A 16,909-nucleotide genomic window follows, 5' to 3' on the forward strand; every position below is an offset into this window, starting at 1 on the left:
AAACTACTTAAAAGCTTTATACGGATTAAGCTTTTTTTTACTATATAAAGAAAATCAAACAATTTTAACTAGTTTAGTTTGGCTTGAATTTATTAATTTTCACTTTAACTGACATATTTATGAATTAATTTCTTTTTTCCCTTTATAAAAGATAAAAATGAAATGAGAAAGATTAATTCTTCTAAGGCATTAATAAAACATAATACACTTGTTCTTAAGGAATTTCTTAAAACTAAATAATAGTTTAATACAAATATGCGGCTTATGGCTTAGTGTTAGATTTGCAGACTTAACAAATAATTGTAAAATAAACTTTCATTAAAGATATATTTATTTTACTGTGTTAATTTTTTGGATATTTTAAATATATTTTAAAACTAAAGTGAGCTTGATTTTTTTTTCTTGCTGTTCAAAACTAATTTTTACATTACTGGCACATGGAAATGAAATTTCAATGCATTCGAATTATATTTCGCATAAATACTTTGATGTAAGATTATTTTCACAAGTAAAGCAGAAAAAAAAATATTGTCAAAAGTGAATTTATACACTATACCATTTATATTTTCCTAATAAAATGTCACAAACTGTCAATTTACTTTTTAAAGAAGACATCAGAACGATGCGTCACATCCTGGAGTTTCCATAACAAGGGCATAAAATTCTTTTTGATGAACAGTGCTAAAAGAAATAAAAAAAAATAAACGTCCTACCGTAAATTACTTAATATCTAATGACCGGATCTGCTCATTCTAGAGCTAAATGCTGACTATTAGAAGAGGTGACCTCAAATATGCTGATTAATGAGTGCAAACGATATCTTGAATTACGAAATCAGACTCCAAAACTCACTTTCTTTGAAAAAGAAAACATAAAATTTTATTTTTTGGACGGATTCGGATTTCTAACCCTCAAAATATAGGGATTAATCGCAATCTCAGAAATATGATCCCACTAGTTTAGTCAAGAGAGCGATCTAATTCTGGAACCCCTTAATGTTAATTTTACTTTTTACAAATTTTCCTATCATTTCGACAACTTTTTAAACAAATTAAAAAATATTTTCCAAATAATTATTAAACTCGCTTATCCAAAGATAATTTCATGTAAAAAATAACGTTTAGTAAATATTTAGTATTTGTTAAAATTATTATATATTAAGAAAAAATTATATACTTAAAGTAAATTATATTACATATTAATACGAATTTTTTAGTATGTAATATTTAATAGATGCCATTAAAAAGTCGTTCTTTTACTGTGCGATTTTTCACGAACTATTCGATCGATTTCGCTCAAATTTTGTATTTTACCATATAAAATTAAGTTCTTTAAGATGATGTATAAAATTGGTTACCTAACAATTAAAAACTAATTCGACTAATATTTAATAAAATATTAAAAATTGGTAAATACTTAATAAAGGTTATTTTTTTGCATGCAGTTATCTTTAAATAAATAAATTTTATGAGTAAAAATGTTTATTTCGTTTAAAAAGTTCTCTAGACATAGTGAAATATGCCCAAAGTAAAAATAATATTGATTCGTAAAAAGTTTGATGTTCTAGATTGCGAAATCTGAATCCGTCGAGAAAAAAAGTATGTTTTTTAGAGAAGATACATATTTGTGTTTGATATTGTAACTAAAAATAAACATGAATGAATAATGTGAACTAAAAACTTTAAAATTTACGAAATAGTCCTTTAAGTATGTTTCGAGAAATTCAACAAAAATAATGTCTCTTCTAATATTGTAGGGTATGGTATTTGTTACGTCGTCAATATTTAGTTGTATTTTTAAAATTGAGTAAATGCATTAATTATGGTCATTTATATGCAAAGGTTTCACTTTAAAGAAAAAAAAATCACGATTGTATTTGTCATAGATAGGATTTAAAGTGTTAAAAAAAATTATAATACACAGTGAAACGCATTTATAAAAGCACATTTTTTTCAATTTAAATCTATCTCAAAATGAAGATCCTAATTTAATTTTTTGATAAAGCTAAAATATTTCATATTATTTTGTCCCAGAATTGTTTGAAAAATTTATTATCGAAACGTATCAATCTAGACTAATGGATTCAAGAATTTCGAAATATAAAATAAAATGCATTTATGCAAAGACTTTTTTTGTAATCCATAAATTGCATTGTACTTTTTCTGCAATGGCCTGCTTTGGGGCAACAAGAGATGGATTTGTAATCTGATTCACTGGCCGTAATGGACATTCTACAGGTCAACGACATTACGGAGTATATTTGACTACGTCAGATTTCATGAATTAGCCACTCATACACTTTTTCTTTCCTGTTGTTTTTTTAAAAATATTTATTTTCAAAAAACAAATCCTTCAGTATAAACCTAATACATTTTATAGGCTTTGATCTTAAAAATCTATACATACATTGATTTCAAGAGCTAATTGGTATTAGTTTCCATGCGTAATAGAGAAAATAATTAGTCCAATCAGCATAACTTTCGCAAAGAGGGTTTGAAAAAACCTACTGATTGCACTAAAACGCTTTCGTTCAATTTAATACATCTGTTAAGATCCTCTTTTGTTAATTGCCAAAATTTTAAGGATCGACGTCCTTAAAAGAAGCAAAACTTTATTCGTCTTGGTCTTAAAAATGATACAAATATGATTACAGAAACTTCATGCTGTGTCGTTCTGTCATCCATAACCATATTGTCACATGCCAGAAATTTAGAGACATTTACACAGAGGGGTGCTTTTATCATAAGGTATTAAATCAACCAACCAATGGGGGCCATCTCTCTAAAGTGCATGCTTCGAAAACTCAGAAGGGAGGTTTTATGAGAAGAAAAGGGAGTGAAGATTATCTACTACCTCTGTATATAGTCGTCTCTTATGGGTGTTGTTTGTTTTTAATGTGAATTGCAGCCGCAGCGGGAGGGTTTTGAGAAAACTTTTATAGCGGAAACAGTTTCTATTCTGGATCTGCAGAGTGTTTTTAGTCCTACTCAAATAATGTGTTGCTTTCCTTTATTGCTTTGAACAGATGGCTTTCAATAAATGTCATTTCCACGTGTGGGTTATGATAAAATACTTAGTTATATTGCTTGGCTTTAAAAGACTTTTTTTTGGAATTGAATGCTCTTTTTATAAATATTTAAAGCTCTATTTGCAGCTAAATCTTCTCCCTTTTTTCTTGTTAACTCATTTATGAATTTAAATCATTTTTCTATGAAATTTCCTTTTGTATGTAATCTTCACATGTATTATTTATTACGGAACAAAAAATAGCTGTCAAGCAATTGTGAGTTACGAGTGGTTTTCTAGTTTAATAAACTGTGTAAATTGAAATTTGAGTGTAAATTCGAAAATAATCATTCTTTTCTTTTTCATTTTTTTAATTTAAAAAATATGTTTCCCGCGATGAAAAAATCGAATTCAATTCATAATTATCCAAAAATTGCATCATAATTTTTTGTACTGATTTTGCTCAAAATTAAAGCATCGCAGCTCATAAAAATGTAAACAACTTTTTTATAATCCTTTAAAACGTTTACTAAAACTATTAAAACAAATCACTTTAATAACAAATAAATAAATGAAATGTTTATTTTTATGAAATTTCCTTTTGTACACCAAATTATGCGTAAAAGATATCAAATGCTATGAGCCTTTCCTTTAAATTTATAACGCAATGAATTTGTCAAAAAAACAATTGTTTGGTGAAAAGACAAAAAAATATTTCCTCTTCTTAAAGTTTTGTTTTGATTACATATATTCGAAGAGGAGAAACTAAGCGTTTTATAACAACAGCCCGGTATTTTACCTAAATTACAAGTCCATATTTGAATAATTTTTATAAATATTTTAAGTCAATTATAAAAAATAACAAACTCAAGATAAACGCGTTGTATCTGTTTCTTCCCCTTTTAACTTAAATTCAAAACTTGAATTAAGTACTTGTAATAAATTAAATACTTAAATGAATTAAATACATAAATGTAATTAATTAATGTAAGTATTTTGTTAAATCATTATTTATTATAAATTAAATATTTATTCAGATTATTCAAATTCGTTTCGTTATTCAAAACTATAAATTTTAACGTTATATAAAAATATATTACATTGAACGAAAATTTAATTTATAAATAACATATTGTAGTATAAATTTTGCACCAGGTATCATTTATCTTTACTTTTCCATTTTATGCAAACACATTTTGTACTTCGGATTAAATACTTTAGATCCGGATTAAATACTTAGAAACATTAAATACTTTAAGTATTTATATAAACTAAATACGAAGTTTATGGAGTTTTTATTTTATAAATAATAAAAATTCTAATGCATAGAGTTTTTATGATGTATAAAATAAAATCTAGATGCATTTGAAAATTATAATTTTTTTTAAAATTGTGTATTGACATTATTTAATTAAATCATTAATTAAAAAATTAATTATTCTTTAATAATACGCAAAACTTTTCCATTTTGGTGTATTTTTGCTCCTTACTAAAACTAGACATAAAATTTTCCACTTTCAATTAAATTTGTTTTTTGATGAATTTTTCATTTTTATATATAAATTAAGTATTTGGATCAAGTATTTATATTAGCTATAATTAATAATTTATCTGACTTTTAAATATTTCTTTTGATTAATTAAATGCTAATTTCGATGAAATTCTAATTCTATATGATCTAAAATTATAATTTTTAATTTCATATTAAAATAAAAATTCAAAATATCATTTCTAAATTAAAATGTAATTTTTTGAATGACATTCCAAATACTCAAATATTTTGCATCATATTATAATTTCTCGTAAATCATCATCTGTCTTTGATTTACCACTTTATGTAAACATTAAATTTTCCAAATTTTCTGCACATCAAATTTTTTTTATTTGAATTGCAAAGGAAATAGCATTCAAGAAAATTATTACATTGTATTAAATATTTTATTCAAGGAAAACATGAAAGCAATCACTGATATTTATTCTAAAACTTCTACTCTGAACAAAATTATTATTTTTGCAGAATAATTTTAGTTAAATATTCATAACATTTTTTAACGATTCCACGCTTTTTTCAAACACGTTACACTTATGAATATATTTGTCAAAAAAATGACAATATGTATCTAAGCATGAAATATTTTTGTACCAAATGTCACGAAAAATTTTTTTCTTCATATTAATAATAAATGAGTTTCTGATTCACATTTGAACTGAAATAGGCTGTTTGAAAGATTATATTTTATTTTATGACTATCACTGAACAGCAACCCAACTCTAAGCTTGCGACTATTAATATACTCTATAGCCTTGTAATTTTGAACCCAACCAGAGGATAAGGGAACTCTTGTATCAAGCATTGGCCCATACTGGTCTTCGTGGAAAACTTTTTAAGGGAACTTACCCACATTTGCATTACATGGTGAGAAAAATCACGGTTACCCTGATGGAAAGGGAATTCTAACCCATAATCCGTGTCTGCGGATATTTTATGTCAGCACTGTGATCGGTGCGAGCCGAGAGCAGCATTTGTATCAATCACATTCTCAGAAATAAAACTCTTATGGCGTCGGAGAAAACCTTTTAATGGAACTAACCCGCATTTGCGTTACATGGTGAGAAAAACCAAGGCTAGCCTGATGGCAAGGGGACTTATGACAATTTTGCAATCCTTGATCCTTGACCTTTGATTTTGAGAATCATTACAATACGAAATCACAAGATTTGTGATGAAACACGAACTATCAAATATATAACGAAAATGATTCCTTAATTTAGAACCTCATCGCAGTGCATTGTGGGAGATTCTTAACTGGAATGACAGAAATTGAATGAAGACTAATTAATCGAATCCAGAATGACGACATAAGCCGATAATATATGGTTGTCAAGGAATTAGGCTCATACCAGGAAGATCCCGGGTTTGAATCCCGCTCAGACCATAGGTGTAATTTCTCTCTCCATTCCATCTGCCTTTCTTGTGCTGTTGGGGTGACGCCTTGATTCACCTATATGGTACCCATGAAAAAGTGTTAAAAAATGCAACTTATACTATACTTTTATTGAAAAAATAATAAAATGACGAAAGATTTCTTTACTTTTGACGAAATTCATTTCCTCGAAGAAGTGGTGATAGTTATTTCGAAAATGGTTTCTTCAAAACCGAAGAAAGTTGAGTGAGATTTGAGTATCCAACAAGACAACAAGAGAAACAAGAGAATTCCTGGATTAAGTACTGGGAGAAATTTGCTTTCATTGAGAACTTTTTGATGGAACTCATTTACATTTGCGTAACTTGAGGAAGACCCTGAAAACCTCTCATGGTTAGCTTGACGGTAAGGGGATCCTAACTCAGGATTCGCTGAAAATATTTCACGTCAACACTGTGGCCGGTGCGAGGTGGATGCTGAATTGTTATCAGCCAGCCATCGCTGGGTCTCAAAATCGGGTCTTCACATAGAGATTCAAATGCCTTATCCCCTGAGCCACCACGGCTCCAAATATGATATTATTTGATTTTATTTTATAACCATCATTGAGCAGTCGACCTAATTTTATGGGTTTACGACTACTAACTCCGTATCCTTGTATTTTGAACCCAATCCAGAAGACAAGGGAGCTACTGGATCGAGTATTGGAAAAAATTTGCATTCGTGGAGGACTTTTTTATAGAGCTAAACCGCATTTGCGTTACATGGAGAGGAAGACCACGAGAACCTCCCACGGTTAGCCTGACTGCAGGAAGACTCTCACCCATGATTCGTCTACCACTGAGGATATTTCACGTCAGCACTGTGGTCGGTGCAAGTCGGATGCGGAATTCATATCGACTGGGATTCGAACCCAATTCGCTTCATTGGAAGGCGAACACTCTATCCCCTTCGCGGCTCAAATATGATATTTTATTTTATTTTTTTTATTTTATAACCGTCGTTGAACAGCCGACCCAATTTCATGGGTTTACGACTACTTCCGTTCAACTCCGTAGCCTTGTAATTTTGAACCAATCCAGAAGACAAGGAAACTCCTGGATCAGTACCCCCAGAGGTATTGATTTGTTGTGGGAACATGGAGGACTTTGAGACTCGACAGATTTAACGTGCATCTGTCACCATTTACTACACGGAGAGTCTTCGGCCGGCGAGGATCGAACCCACGACCTCTTGGATATGGGCCCAGCGCCCTACCGACCAGGCTATCCCGGCCCCCAAATATGATATTTTATTTTATTTTATAACCGTCGTTGAACAGCCGACCCCATTTCATGGGTTTACGACTACTTCCGTTCAACTCCGTAGCCTTGTAATTTTGAACCAATCCAGAGGACAAGGAAACTCCTGGATCAGTACCCCCAGAGGTATAGATTTGTTGTGGGAACATGGAGGACTTTGAGACTCGACAGATTTAACGTGCATCAGTCACCATTTACTACACGGGGAGTCTTCGGCCGGCGAGGATCGAACCCACGACCTCCTGGATATGGGCCCAGCGCCCTACCGACCAGGCTATCCCGGCCCTCAAATATGATATTAATGACAATCGAAAAGTTTCTAAGCAAACATTTAAAATACTTCATAAAATTTCTCATAGTTTCTAAGCCCTAAAATTCAGGCATCGCCCAATCTCGAGGAGACTTTGTTTAGCACCATACATCTTCAAAAATCAATAATTTTAATCAAATTCTAAAATCTCTCTTTACTCATAGATGAAATATTTTCTCGCCTGAAATGTTTTACCCTAAGACAAAAGGTCTGAACTCAATCTCTTCTCAATAATTCAATCTAAAATTATGAGCCTTCCCTTCAAAGAACTTTGTCTTTTACATTATGCCTTTACAGAAATCGATAAATGATAATCAACTAGCTAAGTCTTGTATAAAGCATTCTTAATCATGTAACGTGTCGATATTGTACGATTAATTATTTGACTATTTCTATTAGAAATACAGAAAGTTTTATACAAATCCATGATAATGTATTTGTTGAGGAAATAATACATTGATTTCATATCATGCCTGCGTACGGTAAGGGGAAATCACACATTAAAAAATTTCAATTTTATTATGATTTCTGACTTCAAAGAGCTTTGTCTCTTATGTTATGTCTTGATAGCAATCGATCTATGAACAATCTAGTTTCATAAGTACTTTTAATCTCATAATAAGTTAATATTTTTACTTTTATTTCATTATTTGTAAGTGTAAAAATAGTAATACTAATACAAAAAAAATTGTAATTTCGTGAATAATTTAAATTTAAATTCGTGAATAATTTAAATGTAAGTTCTGTAATCTATGTAAATTCGTGTCCGTGAATAAATTATCCTTTGTAAAATTGATGTATAATAAAGTAAAAGTTTTGCTGATGTTAATTTGCTCTAACTTTCTTCCCTTTACTCCACTTTCTTTTTCTCTTTATCTCCACTTTCTTTTTCTCTTTATCTCCACTTTCTTTTTCTCTTTATCTCCACTTTCTTTCTCTCTTTATGTCCACTTTCTTTCTCTCTTTATCTCCACTTTCTTTATCTCTTTATCTCCACTTTCTTTCTCTCTTTATCACCACTTTCGTTCTCTCTTTATCTCCACTTTCTTTCTCTCTTTATCTCCACTTTCTTTCTCCCTTTCTGTAATTTTATATTTTTCTCCACTTCTATTTTTTTATATTTTCTTCTTTCTCTATGTCTCATCTTTATCTCTATATTTCAGTGACTCCCAACTTTTTTCTCACCAAATATCACTTAAAAGCACGGAAAACTTTTCGCGATCAACACGTGCTAAAATCTTTATAAAAATATAGTAAGTAAAAAGTTTAACTAAACAAATGGTTTATTTATTTAAAATTATACCTATAATTATTAAAATAAGTTCAGATAATAATACTAATACGGCGAAATTTATGTAAATTCGTGTATAAATGTCCTTTGTAACATTGATGTACTAATAAATTAAATTAAAAGATTTGTTAATGTACACTTTCTATAACTTACTTTCTCTCTTTCTATAGCCTTAAATTATTTTTCTGTTATTTTTTTGTATTTTTCACTTTTGTATTTTTCACTTATCGCGACGTTCCATTGACATCGTGGCGATAGGAGTATGAACTGGGAAGTCCAGGTTTAAATCCTGCCGTTTGGCAACGAACATCTCTTTGTAATATTTCTGCCTCCACATTATTTTTGAGATTATGCATTTTGCTCAAAAGTGAGCAAATGCTATTTCAGTTTTGAATAAATGGGTTTTTCAAATTGGACTAAATTGGCTTTGGAGCTATTTTGATACATTCTTGCTAAATTTTGAGAAACCATTTTTTAACAGTAATCTTTCCTATAAATTTACTATTAAAGATAATATGATGTTCTAAAATTAAATCATATAAGTAATGCTAATTATTTTAAAAAGAAAATTAATTTGCATGTATTGTTTAATGCATGTATTGTTTAATGTATGTATAGCATAATGTATGTATAGCTTAATGCGTGTAGCTTAAATTAAAATGCGTGTAACTTAATTAACAATAGAATTTAAAATTAGCTTCGGTTAAAATTGTCTCACCCTTTGAGAAGTTAAGACAAAAAAATAATCATTCAAAACTTTTATTTACCCAAAGCAAGTCTTTATATTTGACCAAAGCCAGTATATTTTTATTTATCCATCGTTTTACTTGCTTCGGGATGATTTAAATATTTACTTTTGATACAAAATATGTAGAAGAAGTTAATATTATCCAAATAAGTTGACACGAAAAAGTTCGGGCACTACATTTTTTTTCCCTTTTACTTATGTCAATAATTTAAGCATAGCGAAAATTAGTAGCAAGATCAAATGAGGATTGAAATTTAAGCATGTTTACCGAATAACGATTCAAATAGATCAGATTCATTTGCTTTAAATCAACATAATAAAATAAATAATACATTATCTTTGTTTGACAGTTTTCTTAATTTATTTTATTTCTGACGTTGTACAGCCGACCCAATTCTTAGTTAGCGACTATCAATACTCCGTAGTCTTGTAATTTTGAACACAACATAGAAGATACGAGAAATCCAGGATTAACCGCTTAACAGTATCTTTTTTCTGGCAAATTGGGTAAAAAAATAAGCAAATTTTTGAGAAGCAAATTTCTGTTAAAATCGATTATATAAACTCAAGTCAAGAGTCAAAACTATTACAACTATTGATTTTATGAAATAATTTTAATTTTTATTTAGAACAAAAACAATTGCAATTTTACTTAAAGTTGGCTTCTCTACTAAGCTAGTGAAAACAAAATTCACGTCTTTTCCCGCGTAAAAAAAAAGGCGCCAAAACCTTTTGCAACCATACCTCTACTGGACTACGAGAGTCATCTGTTAGAAACATTGTAAACTAAAGAAAGAAAAAATTCGGGCAAATCATTGCAATACAGTAAAAAAATCAGTCGCACGAGAGGAGCTCGGGCAAAACAGGGAAGTGGTTAATCTCTGGGGCAAACTAACATTTGTGGTTAAATTTTCATATAACAAGCCCGCTTTGCGTTACATGGAGAGAGAAACCACGAGAACATCCCACGGTTCGCTAAATTGCAAGAGGATTCTAAAGATCAACCACTTTGGATATTTTACGTCAGTGTGATCGCTGAGATCTGTGTGAGACAGGGGTAGAATTTGTAACAACCTATGATTCAAACATGTGTCATCTCATTGGGAGGTAAGCGCTTTATCCCCTGCGCCATTGTGGCTCTTTGTTTTGTTACTTTTTTATTTGATTTTATAACCGGCGTTGAACAGCTAACCCAATTCGGAGTTTGATTTTCAATGTTCAGCTCTGTAACCTTATAACTTTGAACCCTACCCAGAAGACAAGAAAACTCTTGAATCAAACATTAGAACAAACTAGCCTTTTGAGAACTTTTTGATAGAACTAAGCCGCATTTGCGTACCACGAAGAGGAAAACTACTCATAGTTAGCCTGACGTCAAAGGGATTCTAACCCATGATCCGTCTACCACTCTGGCTATTTTACGTCAGCACAGCTGGGAGCAGAATTCTTATCAACCAGTGACCTCTGGGATTCGAACCTGAGTCGTTTCATTGGTATCCGTACAATGGGCTGGGAATCAAAATTATATCTTTACAGCTTTTTTTCGCGATAACCCTACACATATTACACTAAATCTGAATTATTATCTCAATATCTATATCACAATCGTTAAAACTATATTTTATCTTCCTACTTATAAAATCATCGTATGAAAATAAATTGAAAAATACGACAAATATTAGGCGAGAGCCTTTCATCATATATTTGTCGTATTTTTCATTTATAAAAATGATAGAAAATGCAGCATAAATAACATATTTTCACATATAAAATTGTATGGAAATGTCATAAGCTCTTTAGGGATAGAAGATAACTAAATAATATATATCTGGACAGTAACACACTTTATTTAGCATTTGTTAACTTTAAAACTTAGTTTAAATCTAATTTAAAGCGATATAAATAAAACAAATTTTTAAATAAAAATTTAAAAGGAACATTTTTCAAAACAAATAGTAATTGAATTTTTATCTATTGAATAAAAAAAAAACTCTAATTCAGTTATTTAATAATGTCATTTTTATGAATCAATCTTGGTCAAAATTTATCAAATCCATTACTTTCAGTGATAAATTATTTTTATGCATAGTTTTTGACTACATTTTATTTTTCTCATCTTCCATGTTTCAAAAATAAAACTAACTTCAAATCCAGGTGTTTGACTTCGAAAAAATTTTAATGTGGATGATATTTTAAAATAGTTATATCTTTTAATTCATTCTTCATGCCACGTTATCATTAATCTTGTAGTTGAAATACAGTAGAGTTATGAAAATAATCATTAATTTCGAAAGATAATTTTTCATAACCTCAAACGAGAGAAATAAAAATTTTCATTACACTTTGCTGATTTTAATTGTATCGCAATAATCGCTTTAAGCGTCGATTACGCAATTTAAATTACATTCTATAATTAGTTTCAAGAAATATAATTGCATATATTTCAAAAAAGAATATCGAAAACAGTATTTTTTTAAATTTGTTAACTGATAAAATTTTAAAAGAAATTTGTTTTGATGTAACGAATAAACATTAAATATACATTTTATTGGGTAGGATTGCTTTAAGAATGAAATCTTTAAGTACGATAGATAATATTTCATTAAATTTGTTTTGAAAATTTAAAAAGTATTATGATATATTAACTAAAAGCTATTATTCAAAATTTAAATTTCTGTTTTTAAAGATATTTTCTATTTATGTGAGAAGTTTAAAAAATATTAATTTGTATGCTTAAATGTTATTAGAAAACTTTCTTCAGACTTAATTGCTTTTATTTTACCTACATACCTACTATCATTAAGCTGATTTAACCTACTATTATTAAGCTAATAATTTAATCGACATGAAAATATAAATTTAAATTTTAGGTGGATGTAAGTTGTAATTGGATTATGGCAAGAGTCGTCATCTATGAGTCAGCCAACCAGGTTTAACGCACACGAGTGACGTCAAACCTGGTATCCGCGCAGGTGTCCAATAAATCTGATCGTAAAATTAATTCTGCGTAATAATAAACCCCACATTAAAAGCTGTAAAGTTAGAACACCATGCACAGCCTTGTGATTGTTTGCAAGTACCCAAGTGAAAAATCTTTAGCGGAAATAAGCTATTTTAAATTCTAAATCTGATTAAAATATATCAATTTTCTGAATTTTTGAAATGTTAGCTTAGTACGAAATTATTAATAAATAATTGCATTTTTATACAATTTTATTGGAACGGAAAGTGACTAAACTATATTTTTGCAATATATAATTTTAAAAAAGGCGAAAACTAGTGATAATGTACAAAATTTCTTTAACCTCATAAAAATATTAAACAGTTTTCAGACAAAAAACATTTTGTTATTATATTTTTTCGTTCAATGTATATTAGACATCTAATCACTCATGATAAAGTTCATTAAAAATATTTATGTTCAAGGAAAAATGCTCTTAGTTGAACAATTTTTAAGCTCAAATCTCTGATAAAAATTTAACTACTTAAATCAGATTATAAAGTTTCGCTTTGTATAATTGGAATAGTTTATTTAGTTAAAAATAAACTAGATAAATATTCAAAGATGGTCGACTTCTTAAATTTAACAAAAGCATGCATTCAGAAAAAAATAGCTTTGAATCTCCATATAATCATTTCAAAACATAAAATGTCATTAAAAATATTATAAAAAAAATATTTATTTTTATTTTGTTATGGAGTCCTCAAGTTTCATTAAAATGGATTTCAATTATGAAAACCCATGATCATTTTCAATAAAATATAACTTTAAGTCAAAAGTAATTTTTTTTCGCAAACGATAATAATGAATTTTGCATTTATTTATTTTTTATTTCATTTATTTAATGCAACTATTTAAAAAAGAGTCAGTAATAAATAACATGAATGCTTGTTTCCTATCCAATTATATGTCTTGTTATTGTTGAATTATTCATTTTGGAATAAGGGTTATTAGAGAATATGTGTCCTGGTAAACGATACTAACATTTTAAACCATTTCTACATAGTTCTTTTAATAGTTAAGACATTTTAGTTCTAGTTTAGAAAGTTAGCGGAATCTCCATCTTACCTAGATGGGAGAAGAAAAAGATAGTAAAATATTTCCCTTTTTCCTTCTATTTCAGTTTTGAATAGCACGTAATCACTAGTCATGTTTTTATAGCATAATAGTCTCATACATGTTTTATATGTTTTAAGTTACATATGTCTTAACTGTCTAAAATTCGTGATGGTGGCAGACATTTGCTTCTCTCTAAATCAAGATTTTACTGCCAGTTTTTTATTTTACTTTTCCGGAATGTTAGAACCCTGGTTTAGTTATCAAAAAATATTTGTTTAAAAAAAAACAGCAATATAACTAAAAGGCAATAGGACTAAAGCGAGAGTTTCTTTTTATTCTACACTATCAGAAATTCTGTATTACTTTGAAATATAATAGAGTGAAAATGTCAAATAAATAATCCCAAGGAACTGTAGTGGTAAGATATACTTGATTAAAGACTTCATTAGCTTCGAAAATATAAAAATCGCAAATAACAGTCAACAAGTTTCCAGCACTCAAAAACAGACACCTATTTTCAAGACTTGCCAAACGTGAATCAACGTGGAATAAGACGTGAGAAACAAAAGTGTTTCGAAATATAAAACGTCAACAGGAATCAGTATTCGTATGAATGTTGATTCCTTTGTTAACGCCATTAGTTATTCACCACTTCTCTGTAGAGCGTGGAAATACATTTTACCCTGATTTGCCACCCTCGGCCAATGCGGTGTTTCTTGTTATGATTTTCTCTTTCGGCTACAGTGGTTTTTCAAGTTTTATTTCTCACCTTCATTTTTCATTGGCAACTTTACGCTTTATATTGTAAATCATTTTTGTTTCTTCTCATTCACGGCTAGCAAGTCTTGAAAATGGGTGCTTGTTTTTGAGCGCTTGAAAAATATCAACTGTTTTAAATTTGTATATTTTTGAGGCAGTTGAAGTTTTTAATCAAGTAACGTGCAATTATGATAAAACATTAAAGTACTAAGCTGAACCATATTGTTAATACAAATTTAATAATCTTAAGTTTAATTAATCAATACTACGGTTCAAATGGAACGAAAACATGGTTTATTTTAATTCCTTATTAAGATTGCAGTGAATATTTTGGCTGCTATGGTTTAAAGTACTAACATTTTGATTCAACGATTTATCAATTTTCCCAAAGTTTATCAATAAAAGTAAAATAAAATTATGAAAAAAAATTAAAGATATTAATTCTAAGAATAAACATAAGTACATGAAATGTTACAAATAATTTTTATTGCATTTTTATTTTAAATTGTGTGTCTGTATAATGATGCATAAAATATACACTTTATTGAAACTATTTGCTTCACAAAATGCTCCAATAATGAAGAAAAAATATAAATACAACATGTAGTTTATTTCTTTTTCTTAATTTGTGAGGCAAAAAATCGCCAATCTACCAAATTTTGGTAATCGAATCTATTAAATTACTAATTCAAAAAATATAACATTTTTATATTAGTAACATTATAAGTCCTTATTCAATTTCATTTCCATGAAATTCTTTTTCGAAGACATCTACCTCGTAGATAATTAATTATCATACGTTTCTCGTAATTGAAATCAAGTTCATAAGTAAGGAAGTAAACATTTAAATAAAGGATTTCAGTAAGTCTAATAAGTTATGATTTCAAATAATTTTTTTTTTTTGGGGGGGGGGGAACTTAACAAATAAAAGAGACGCATGCAAAATACTTTCATTCTTTTGAAAGATAAATTAACTATCAATTCTGGGGAATATTTAGTACTTTTTAATCTAATAAACATTCTGAGACCCTACGATTTGAAACGAATAAACAACTACTTCTGTAGCATTTAATATAAATAAAACATTAGGTAAACATAAACTGATCAACAAATTACTTTATATATTCTTGCAACATCATAATAAAAATTGCAATAAATATATCAGATTGAGTGAGCTATCCTTTTGTAGCCTTTAAACAAATTGTTGCAAGTTAAGAAATGATCATTGCGATATAGGATTTAAATAATCATCCTCAACTGCATATAGTTCCGTTTTATTTAGTTATAAAATTATATAAACATGCTTTCAAAACAACATAAAAGCTTTTAACAGTTAAACTCGTCGGACAGAAATTTAATTCGTGCTATCTTTTGCTATGTATATCACAGAATTGTTATAAAAAAAGGGGTAATTGTTTCGTAGTATAACTGGAATCCTAGACTTGGTGACATATTTCCATAAATGACTAGAACATTCACTCTTGAAAAAAAACAACTATATGACGTTGTAAGAGCATTGGATTTGATTGGACCACTAAAAATAGCACGTCTCATGCCCTTAACAAATCAAATGAGAGATGAAGATTTTTTTTTTTTACTTTTGTTTCGCTGTAGAAGAAAATCATCTGCAAGAACAATATTTATTATTATTTTATCGGTTTATTTATAATCGTGTAGCAGATTTTTGTAATACTCAAATTTTACCAACAGTCAACATATTGGTTTTTTTCGTCAACGCATTTTAATAACAAAAACATGCCTTTTGATATTTTCATCAAGATGCAAAACTAATTTAATAATTTAAAATAATAGCCTAAGCCGATGTTATTCTTGAACTTATCAGAAATAACCAGCCAGGCAGTCTGATTGCCTCACTCTGAAGCCAATGCTTGCTGGTTCGAATCCCGCTCAGGGCATGGATATATATATATCTATGTATTGTTGTCCTCAGTCGTGTGAATGTTGCCTATCCTATGAACAAGCATCGGTAGCAGTGTGGCGTGGGTAATCCTGCTGGTCTCCGTAACTTAGATTCTCAGGTGCCCACTGGGTAACGTTAAACAAGCTACACTTTCGGTATCTTCTGAGCCGAAGAAGTCAGGGCCTGCCGTTAGAAAAAAAACTTGCTAAAATTGAATTTTCACACATTTATGAACTACAAATTAAAATCGGTGGTGTAAAATTCTAATTGAACTTTTCAGAACATTAGCTGTGACTGTTTATAGTGCATCTCTAAATGACAGGAGGACTATCTGCTGCTAGTTCCATGTGATTTCAGCTAAATGGCCACAGTAGTTTACTCAAAAGTGCCTAGTCCCGATTTTATTAATTTTCCCAAGTTATCGAAAGTCTCTCATACTAATTTAAAACTAAATTGTTTAAAAAGCTTAAGTTTTTAAAACATGATCTGATTGACATTTTGCATTTTAAGTTAATGCAGTTTAAATTAACCAAAGACTTTCAACTTCATATAAATGATAATCTTGATAAAATTTCTAATACGTATATAT

Source organism: Parasteatoda tepidariorum, chromosome 6 (genome assembly GCF_982258835.1).
Source record: "Parasteatoda tepidariorum strain Cologne lab strain chromosome 6, Ptep-v5.0, whole genome shotgun sequence".
In the NCBI taxonomy this organism is placed as follows: Eukaryota; Metazoa; Arthropoda; class Arachnida; order Araneae; family Theridiidae; genus Parasteatoda; species Parasteatoda tepidariorum.